Source organism: Tupaia chinensis, unplaced genomic scaffold (assembly GCF_000334495.1).
Source record: "Tupaia chinensis unplaced genomic scaffold, TupChi_1.0 Scaffold000576_2, whole genome shotgun sequence".
NCBI classification, from domain to species: domain Eukaryota; kingdom Metazoa; phylum Chordata; class Mammalia; order Scandentia; family Tupaiidae; genus Tupaia; species Tupaia belangeri.
The window spans coordinates 214805-226381 of NW_006160091.1; positions in this window are offsets into that span (position 1 = coordinate 214805).

Consider the following 11577-nt stretch of genomic DNA (forward strand, 5'->3'; position numbering starts at 1 on the left):
AGGAGAGTGTGGAATGTGTGAATGTAAGCATGTATCCATGAACCATGAGGTTCTTTTAAGGAGAAGGTATGCTTGAAAAAAATGCAAAGACCAAATAAAATAAATAGATTTCTAAGTATGTTTCAGAAGTTTTGCAGTTATATTCAGATTGCTATTTAAAGCAGAAAAGTGGGACAGTCTTGAATTAGGTTCAGCACTTTTATACAGAGTAGAGAATTACTGATTCTGGAGTTTAATGGTAGCAGGTATTTTATGTCATGGAAAATGATGTCAATATAGCTTGAAACATATATGTTTGAAATGGGATTTAATCCTTAGGGGACCAATAGGTGAGATATCACGTAAGTGAAAAGTTAAACAAATTTAATATGGGACATGTTATAATTCTCTAAGGTAATGTTTTAAGCTTTACCTAAAATAAAAGCCTTATGAGAAGTTACTTTATGATCTGCATTCAAATCTATTTTTGCCTTGATAGGAATTAGAATCTAAATTCAGAATTGAAAAAAAAATCATAAAGGAAGTAATTTAGTGTTGATACAGTTGAAGGTGGGCCTAAGGACAATAATAGTACATCTTCCGGACATGGATTCCATTGTTGTCATGATGATTATCATTGCACAACTCAAGGAAGGCAGAAGATCTATAGAATGCATCTTCTTCAGCTGCACCATGTGTCAGCTTGAGCAGGGGTGGGGAATAGGAAAGATTAGAAGAAAGGGTTATAAAAATGTTGGAAACATAATCATGATGACATTTAAAATTAAAATGCAAAACATGAAATTTAGACCAATATTAAAAAGTGGAATGAGCATTTTTTTCAAAGACTAGAAAATTCCAGACAAATGTAAGCATTAATTTGGTTAAATGATAGGGTTATGGGCAGTTTTGTCTTAGACTTATCTTCCTGTTTGTTTTTGTTTTTAAATTCACAGACAAGTGTGTGTGCTCACTAGAGAAAGAGAGAGCAACAGAAAGTGAGAAAACACTCCCCCTCATAAGGGATGGTCACACTGCAATCACTTCTCCTCTAGATATTTTGGAGATGCACACACATATACCTGCTGTATTTTTTTAAGCCACCAGGTCCAAGAATCCATCATTTGACAGTATGAATTCTAAAGTGTTGAGACTACTTGGTTAAGTACACACAGACAAAGGCAAAGTAGGATTTGAACTCATAGGTTACTTCCCTTACATCAATGTAGACTTCTGTAATCTCTTAGCCTTGTCAATTCTTCTTTTTTCTTACTATTCACATATTGAAGACTCATGAGTACGAGCCCATTGAACAATAGCCATTCAAATTTATCAGGTCCTAATCATTGGAACCTGTAAATTTAATTTACTTGGGAAAAAAGTTCACAAATGTAATTCAATTAAGGATATTGAGACGAAGAGTTTACTTGGGATTATCTAGGTAGACCCAAAATCCTGTCAGAAATGTTGTTATGAGAAGTATAGGAAGAATCGATGCACAGACAGATGGGAAGTAAAGAGGGAGGCAGAGATTGATGTGATGTGGCTAGAAGATAAGAAACTCTAGTAGTTACTAGAAACTGAAAGAAGCAGGAAGTGGATTTTTCCCCTACAGCCTTGAGAGAGAGCACAACTCTGTTGACACCTTGATTTCTGGTTTCTAGCCTCCAGAACTATAAGAGGATCAATTTCTGTAGTTTTTGGTAATTTGTAATGACAGCTGGAGGAAAGTAATACAATTCCCAACTTTATTTATCTAATGCTGACCTCTCTTCTGAACTGAGACTCATATTTCTATCTTTTGAATGCCTCAATTTTATTTCCTAAATCCCCACTCACTTTCTTCTCAAATTCCTTTGACATGCATCCTAGCTCAAGTAATCATTTACCGATTCTTAATTGCACTGGGGTTTACTTTTTTTTGTTTTCATTTTCAACATCTGATTAGTATCCAAATAATGGCAAGGCTATCTTGAAAATATTTATTGGATCCCATTCCTAGAGCTTTTGGTCTAGGCTTGATCCCTGGCTTGATGACATATCTCATCTTAGACTTCCATAGGACTCTATACTTCCATTCTCTAATTTGCTCTCCAGTCAAAAACAAACAAACAAACAAAAAAACCAAACAAACAAACAAACAAAAAACCTTTTCTAAAATGGCAGTTTATACATGTTTGAAAATTCCAATAGAATTCAATTCAATTCAATATTACAGCAACACTAGAGTAGCAGCAAAGTACAGACACTGGTGGCATGGCCACCTGAAGAGATTTCAAGGCACTGACAGCTAATAGCGATGAGAACTTTGAAGGTTACTTCTCAGCATCACATTCCTGCCTCTTTGGAATCATAGTACATCTTGGGTCATTGGGTGGAGTGGAGGCTGAGGAGCTGGATTCCAAATGGCTGGCTGCTAAACCGGGGTCTTGGACTCAGCAGCCTGAAGATCATCTGGTTGCATGCTCACGTGTGCCCAGAATCCTGAGAGGAAACTGAGGGAGACACAATTGAGGTGTGGCATCCCAGCTGTGGGGTATGTCTGTGTGATCACTTTCTCTCCCTCTCTCTTTCTCTCTCTTTAAACAAACCCTACGTTAAAAAAAAAAAAAAAAAAAAAAAGACATAGTGCCTCCATTGTGAAGTGGCCATTAGGTATGAATTATTCTTATAAAACACTCAGAATAGTGTCTTAACCATCAAAGAGATAAGTAGGAAAAGTATAGCATGTCAATAACAATAATAAGAAGAATATTGAAAAGAAATATTGACTGTTTTTAATATGTGGAGACTGGCCTTTGAATTCTTCATATTTGTCATATTTACTTACCTCATCTAATGTCAAGCTATGTACTTGACAAGGCTTTCCAGAGAAACAGAGCCAATAGGAAAGGCATATATTAATAAATAAATATATAAAGTTGATTCACACAATTATGGAAGCTGACAAGTCTCAAAATCTACAGCCATCAAATGGAGAACCTATAGACTGTCTCTGCCTCTGCTACCTGGCAGTACTCAATTCATAGACCTGATTACATTGTGTTAAGCTAGATATGCAGCTATCTACTCAAAGTCAGACCTCAAAGAGGACAGGAAGATTGCTTCACATCTTAATTTTATTAGTATATCTAGATCCTGGCTTAATGCCTGACACTAGTCAGATGCTAGTAAATATTTTTTGAATTAATTCTTACTCTTATGGAAGAACAAAAAAGATGAGCCTTTCTAGTAAGCAAACTGGAATACTAGTTAACTGCAGTTAACCTCCTTTAAGTGGAGGTTTTCCCAGAAAACATTCTGCCTCTCCATTCCCTGCCGGGGGAATTTGGGGACGACCAGCAGGAGTGCCCTGGCGGAGCTGAATCACTATGATGGTGCCTAGGGAGAAAGGCAATCTTCAAGGCACCCAGGCGGTAACCTTTATTTAATTGGCAAGATGGAAATCAATGACACATATGGCATTAACAATTTTAGATTTTGGATTAGTTTGTAGTGATATCTGCAGATCAAAAAAAATCTTCCAATCATTTTTGTGTCTAGAAAATATCTCATTGCATTTTTATATTTGATAATAAAAATAAGATATTTAAAATATCATGAAGAAGAAAAACCTCATAAATTACATAAATGTATATCTAAAATGATGTATATGTTAAATAAAACCTACAGGTTATAAAATATGATAAAATTTCTCCTTTGTTTTGCCTAGCCAAGACATATATCAATTATTATATTTTGTTTTAGAGAGTATTTTTTGCTATAAGTCACGTGGACTCGCCAGAAAGACAGAGAGAGACAGAGAGACAGAAAGTGAGAAATCATCCCCCAGGGGGGATGGCCACACCACAATCCCTTCTCCTCCATTCTCCTCTCGGGATCCTGGGCATGCACACACATGCACCCGGCATGAGTTTAAGCCACCAGGTCCAGGACTTGAAAAGCAGTCGACCACATGGGAATCTAGTGACATAGCCATTATGCTAACTGCTGGTCCTGACATATACCAATTATTACCATTTATTTTTATTTTAAACTGTAAAAATCATAAAGATAGATAAAATATTGGTGTACAAAGATCAAGAAACTGGAAAAATTTTCAAGCCAAGCCACAAGAAAAAAACTTATTTGTCTTAGTAATTAACTATATCATTTGGGATCAGTGCAGGAAACAGAAACTATATTTTAACAGAAAGGGATTTTACACAGGAAATTAGGAGCTTAGAAAATTGCCAAGAAAGCTTGGGACCAGCAGTTAGCATAATGGTTATGTCACTGGACTCCCATGTAGTCTACTGCGGTTTGCGTCCTGGACCCGGTGGCTTAAAATTCACACCAGGCACGTGTGCGTGCATGCCCAAGATCCCGAGAGGAGAATGGAGTAGAAGGGATTGCAGTGTGGCCATCCCCGCTGGGGGGTGATTTCTCGCTTTCTATCTCTCTGTCTCTCTGTCTGGCGAGTGCATGTGCTCTATAACAAGAACCTCTCAAAAAAAAAAAAAAAAAAAAAAGAAAGAAAGAAAATTGCCAAGAAGCTTGGAGGGATAGACAGAGGGGTAGATGTCAAAGGCTACTACCACTGGGCTACTGGGAGGCCACTCAGTGGCCAATTGACACTATGACATTGCTGAGGTATCAGCTGCTGTCACTGATTCCTGTCACCCAGAAGCTGGTGATCCAACATGTGACTGTGTCCCTTTCACTCCTATCTCCGTAACCCAGCATAACAGGAGAAAAAGCAATTGTACAATAGTACGGCCTTGCTGAAGAGTCCATAGACTCAACCTGGTAGGGACATTAATAATCCACCCTATGGCATTTGTCTACTTTGTTGTATAAACATAAAAGAACTTACAGACCTAGTCCAAATCCTGCATGTGCACATTTAAGGAACTGGTATCCTGTGCTGTCTGAAGAACTTCCTAGTTTGAAAAATAGCAGACTAACACAAATAATTATTTGTCCAATCAGACTTTCAAAAATCAGGGATCTTTCCCAGTGTCACCCTTTACTAATAATTCAAAAGAATAAGCAATAGAAAGTCACAGGAGAAGCACAGGATGGACCTAGAATTTTGGGACATCCCCCCAAGTTTCTTTCTTCACACACACACACACACACACACATACACACACAGACCTCTATCAGATGAGGTCTCTAACTGATGTACACAGACTGCAATGCATAGAATTTGAGGAATGAAATATCTTGATTTTATACCCAGTCACATGTAACATTTCCTAGAGAATCCATAAGTCCTAAGTCAGCTTACCTTAGCCCTAAACCAGGTTCATTCTGCTAAGATCATTCTACTGATGCAAACTCTTCTTAGAGATCATCAGTGGTATGTCTACCAAGAGGTCTAGTTATCAGCATGTTTATAAGAAGATAAGACCAGGTCACCCCTGTTTTCCTTTCCTTGGGAATGTACTCCTCAGTAATGGAATGAGAAATGGGTAAGAGGCCAGCTGCTTTATGTCAGTCTTTCCCACTATTTGTATGTCCTACAGAAAATCTGAAAAAATAGTAAAATAAACTGAACTAAATTCACTGTTGATGACATTTTACATCATCTGTTCTCCCTAATGTGTATGTCTATATATAGATATCAAATTAGACTCACCTAAAACAGATCCTGAGATAAGGATTTGGTTGAAAGAGATTTATTAAAATGTAATCATAGAGAAAAAAAGAAAGTAAGTTGGAAGGAGGGAGAAAAAGTTAATTAAGGGCATGATTTCAGACTAAATTCAGACTTACCCTATTCTCTGTGCATTCTGACATAGCAAGAATGGGAAGTTAGAAGAAAAGCACAGAGAAGGTAAAGGAGCATATGGTCAGTGCACTGCCAGTGTTATAGACAGGATGCTTGTGTGTGTGTTTCCTCATACTGCAGATAAAGGTTTTTTGATGGTGAGTCATTTGAAAGTTACAGGCATCGTTGACTCTTCATAATGAAGTTCTACTTTTATCTCCTAAATAACCTGCATAACCATGATACCACTGATCCATGCAAGAAACTTAACATTGATCTAATATTAATCTAATACAAACTCCATATTTAAATAATTCCAGTAATATTTTTATTAAAGAGTTATTTACCACAGGCTTGTCAGCACTTACCATTTTTAATTTGTTTTTATCTTAGCCATTCTGATTGGGGTTAGGTGGTATCTCATTGTGGTTTTGATTTACATTTCCTTTATAATAAAGGATATTGAGCAGTTTTTCATGTTTTTTGACCATTTGTATATCTTCCTTAGAGAGTTGTCCAGCTTATTTACCAAAGAGGGTGAGAGGGAGGGAATCAAGGAAAAAAAAGAGGGAAGCAAAACATTTAAGGGATCAAAGGTGGAAATAAATCTGTTGATTATAATGTTTATGTTGGTATCTTTTACTGAATCAATGAATAGTGTCTGTATTCCTTATGGGAAGATTCATTTTGTATGCTATAATGATACAGAATGATTGAATATAAAAATATAAATTAAAAAATTATTTAATTTTATTTATCATGATTATTATTTTGACTAAAGGATATAGAAACACAGTATATAGATGTAAATACCAGATATAGTATAGTGTGTGTGAAAGAGGAGGATCTGAGGAAGGACATTTAGAAGAAAAATAGGAAGGCAAAGCATTAATGGCACAAAGAAAGGTGGTATTATCTGTTGAAGATATTTTGTAGTTTTATCAACTGGACTAGGGAGAAATGTTCACCTGTTGAAATAGCCATTGTGTAAGCTAAATAATAATTTTATTGAATGTATAAAAGAATATGCAATAAAAAATAAATAAAAAATATATAAATATAAATTGCTACAGAGTATGTTATCTCACCAGAGGGGGCAGTGAGGGGAGTAAAAGAGCATGCTGCGTGGTCTGCAACTTGAACTACAGTCAGCCATGTGGAGTCCAACACCTTAACCAACATGCCCTCCATACTATAATTCTTTACCACCTGCAGGCCACACACACCCTGAGTAATGTCTTTCGATTTTCTTTAACCAATCTAAGATCTAATCACAGATCACACATTTCATTTCATTGTCATATCTCTTTGGACTGAGCTATGAATATATTAGATTAGTTCTGCCAGCCTTTTTTTTTGTTGTTTAGAAAATAAACAGCTTTTAAAGTTTATATTTGTTTCTTTAGAGGGAGAGAGATAGATGCTCTCAATAGGGTCCTCCTGCCTCAATCCACCTCCAGCCTGTCAGCCCCGATCAAGCGCATGTGCTTGAGTGTTTGGTATATATGTGGCAGCCCACGGGTTGAAGCTATGACCTTTCCGGATGATTCATCAACAGTACATATCATTCAGTTTATTTTACAATTACCATTATCCCATTGGCTCCGATAAATTGTTTTAAAAGACCCAGGCTAGTTATTTTGTAGAAAGTTATACAATGTGCATTTCTCTAATTCTTTCCTCACAATTTGATTCAGGTTAAATAATTTTAGAATAGATAGAGCTGATTTTATTTCTTCTCAGTGTATCAAATCAGAAGATTAATAAGGTCAGTTCCTTTATTGGTGATATTAAATTTTGTCACTAAATTGGAATAGCTACAGATTATTACATCCTAAAAGTATGATGTGACTCAAACTATTTTATGAGCTTCTTATCCATACTATAATTCTTTCTCACTTTTCTCATTAATAACGTCATCATAAATTTCCAGTTCTTCTAGGCCAGTGCTCTGGGCTTAGTGGATGAAGGAGCCAGATTCCACATGGCCTACAGTGGCTTCAGAAACATGCCTGGCATATGTGGGTGCATACCCCAGATCTCTTAAAGGTTGATAAATGGAGAGATTCAGTAAGACCATGCCCTACTGGGTGTATTTTCACCCTCTTTGTTTCTCTCACTTATGAGTGCACCCATCCTCTGGAAAAGTCAAATAAAATAAATACATCTACTTTTCTAGACATTTTTTTTTTGCATTTTTTAAATTTTATTTAAATTTGTTTACTTTCATTCACTGTACATCATTACAGCATACAAAATGAGATTTTCCATCCAGAGTACACTGTATATTGTCTCAGTCAAGCACATCAACATACATGTTATTGTCAACAAATACTTTTCCATTTCTTGTTTCCTGTATGTTTTGCTCCCCCACCCCCCATCCTTGATTACCTATCTCTTACCCTCAGCCATCTCCCACTATCTTCCCACACTGTCTCTGGTATCTATGTTAACTTTCTATACTGTTTTCCCCCCATTTTTTAAATTGAATGATTAAAGATCTTAATTAATCTAAATATTTTCATAGCAAACACAGCTGATATATACATTTCCATGAACACAAGTCTAACTTTAGGCATCCTATAAAGTATCACCTAGCTGGGGCTATATATCTTAACTGCGGTCATAGAATGGATTTTTTTTTTTTCTGAAACTTTTCTTTTTTTTTTTTTAACTTAATTTACATTCTATGCATTCCCTAAGCATCATCACAGCATACTTCTAGACATAGTTTTTAACTAAAAAGAAAAAAAAAAACCTTTTTATCTAAGCCTGCACACTTACAATTTATTCTCTTATAAATGCTAGTTTCTGACTTTATATCATTTTGTAGGTATATTCCTTCACATCTACTATACAACCATACTCCTAGTTTAGTCCTAACATTTGTATTGTATGAAGTCTTAGAGCAGATATTTAGGCAAAAATTTTATCTTTGTTTATATTTTCATTCTGGATATATTCAATAATACTAACTTTTCCTGAAGGTATTTTAGTTCTTAACATGGTAGTTGTAAGAAACTGATCTGTCATTTTCTTTATCTTAAGTTTGATATGAAAATTATCTTTCAAGTGACACTAAAAATTTATTATGAGATTTAGTTCTATTTGTCAGTTTCACCATCGCTAATTGAAATTTTAATTTACCACTGATCCAAACACAAAATATTACCCTCTATTCTTTAGATATTTATTGGTATTCTTTTATTTTATTTTTACTTTTTGTTATCTATGGAATTAAAAAAAAATCTTATCTGTAATTATTCTTAAGCCCTGTATTAGTTTGCTTAGGCTGCTATAACAAAGTACCATAAACTAGGTGTCTTAACAGAATTTGTTTGTTTCATGGTTCTAGAGGCTCAAAATCTGAAATAAAGGCATCAGCTGGTTGGTTCTTCAGAAGGCTGTAAGGAAGAATCTGTTCCATGCCTCTCCCCTATAGGCTCTTGTGGTTTCTCTGGCAAACTGTGGCATTCCTTGGCTTGTAGAAACAGCACCCTTATCTCTTCCTCCATCTTCACATGGTGTTTTCTCTGTGTGTATGTGTCTTATCCAAACTGTCCCTCTATCATAAGGACCCCAGTCAAACTGGATTAGAGACTTACCCTACTCAAGTATGATCTCACCTTACAAACTTACATGCAATGATTCCATTTCCACGTAAAGTCACTTTCTGAGGTCAACATACAAATTTCAGGATGGGAGGAACACAATTAAGTCAAAATAAAACCTTTTTAAAATTTCTGCTGTATGCCAGTATATGAGCTCTTGTTTTATAATTATTTGATTTATCAAATATTCTTCATAATGCCTTTGTGACTTAATCCTATCTAGCTATTTTCACTAAACATATTTCACTAAAATTTCCTTGGCACTTAATATCTGCTATAGTAAAATTAAATCCTTATTAATGCCTATAAAAACTGCCAAGGGGCCAGTAGGTGGTGTAGCAGTTAAGGCGCTGGACTTCCACATAGCTGACTGCAGTCTAAGTCCCAGACCAAGTGGCTTGAAGCTCATGCCAGGCACATGTGCATGTATGCCCAAAATTCCAAGGAGAGAATGAAGGAGAAGGGGTTGTTGGTGTGGCCATGCCTCCCAGTGACTGATTTCTTATTTTCTCTCTCTTTTTTTCTCTGTCTCTGCAGAGAGTGCATGTGCCCTCTAGCAAAAAATCTTTCTCTAAATAAAATAAACACAAACAAACAAACACCACTGTGCTATGTGTTACTCAAGTGCCATTCATTTTTCACGTTGAAAAGAACCAGTTTTATGTAACCCCGGTTGTGATATTGTCATTCCCTGTTTCTTAGATCTAATTTCTCCCTGGTTTGACTGTATCTGCAGACAGAATATCTGTTCCTATATTCATTTTGACATGATCAGATCCAAATTGATATCCTATGTGCTGTGTAGTCCCAATGGAAATAAGATGCACATTCGTTTACAAAGGAGCTCTACAGAGCACAGAATCTGAATCCTTATCCAGAAAGGGAGCATATGTTTGTTCCAGAGCACTGTGCTTATCTACTTCATCATGTTCTGAAGCTGCAGGTGAAGTATGGAGTGGAGGTGAGTTTGACCGAAAGGAAATCATCATTTTCTTTTTTGCTATGTTTCCTTCTTTTTTTTTCTTCCCTTCACTCTTTCTTTATTTTTTTTCCCAAGAATGTTATGAATGCTGAGAAGACAAAACAACAACTCACCATATGCTCACCACAGTTTATGCTGATGATTTTTTTTTTTAGCTTTTGACTGGCACCTTTAATAAATAAATAAAAATATATACATTTACACAAATATACTCAAGTGCCATCATTTCTGCAGCAACTGTGGTTAGTTCTGCAGAAAGCGAAGTGTTTGTAATTCTCCAATTCTCTTGATTGAGAGAGTTTTCAGGAACATATCTCTCCAGAGCAAAGTGCAGCATGCTTTTATCTTCTATGGATAGCATATGGATTATCTCACACCTTGAATATAAAAGGTATAATTTAAGTGCATCCTTTAATTATGATTCTGAAAATAATATCTGTTTTCCCTATCTAATAGGAATAACATCAGGTAACAGAAGTAAAATGTAATGAGACAAACTAAAATTAATCATACTGGGACCAAATAAAAGATTGAGGCAAAATAGCTAGGCAGATTTTTTTTAATTCTTGGATACAAAATGAAATCCAAATATGAGTTCAACTTGCTAAAAAAATAAATCACGTCCACTTTCTTCTCAAGCTTCTTTATGTATTGAAAAAAAAATGACCTTTAAACTACCTTGAGAGATAGCAGCTGACTAGAAAATTACAGTTATTAGCAGGATAACCAGAGATTATCTAGAGTATTGTTAAAAAAAATACTAAGAGACAGATGCTAACAATTTGCAATCTCAAAAGACAGCTACAATAAAACCCTATATTGTAGTATTTCTACAGGATGATTGAAGGATTCGTGATAATGTACTATAACTAGAAATCTGAATGTGGATAAGTAAAATTACCTTTTCTGAGAAATCTATAATAAAAGTTTGATTTTTAAAAATCATGGCAAATCACTAATTATATATCAAGTATTCACCTCTGCCACCAAGATTTTTAAGTGTAATGTTTTTCCCTTACGATACGTAACTAAAGTGCACATTTACATTTTTTTTGAAAGACATTCCTGAAATAAAGACTGTGCAATGATTATAGTCTGTTCACTGTTAACCCTTCAGTAGAAGGGCAACATGAACTACTGGGTGAAATCCTAAATTAGGTGTTAGAAATCGTGGGTTATAGACATTGCTATTAATTTTCACTTGATCCTGGGCCGATCATTTAATAGTCATTTTTTTTTCCTCATAGAAA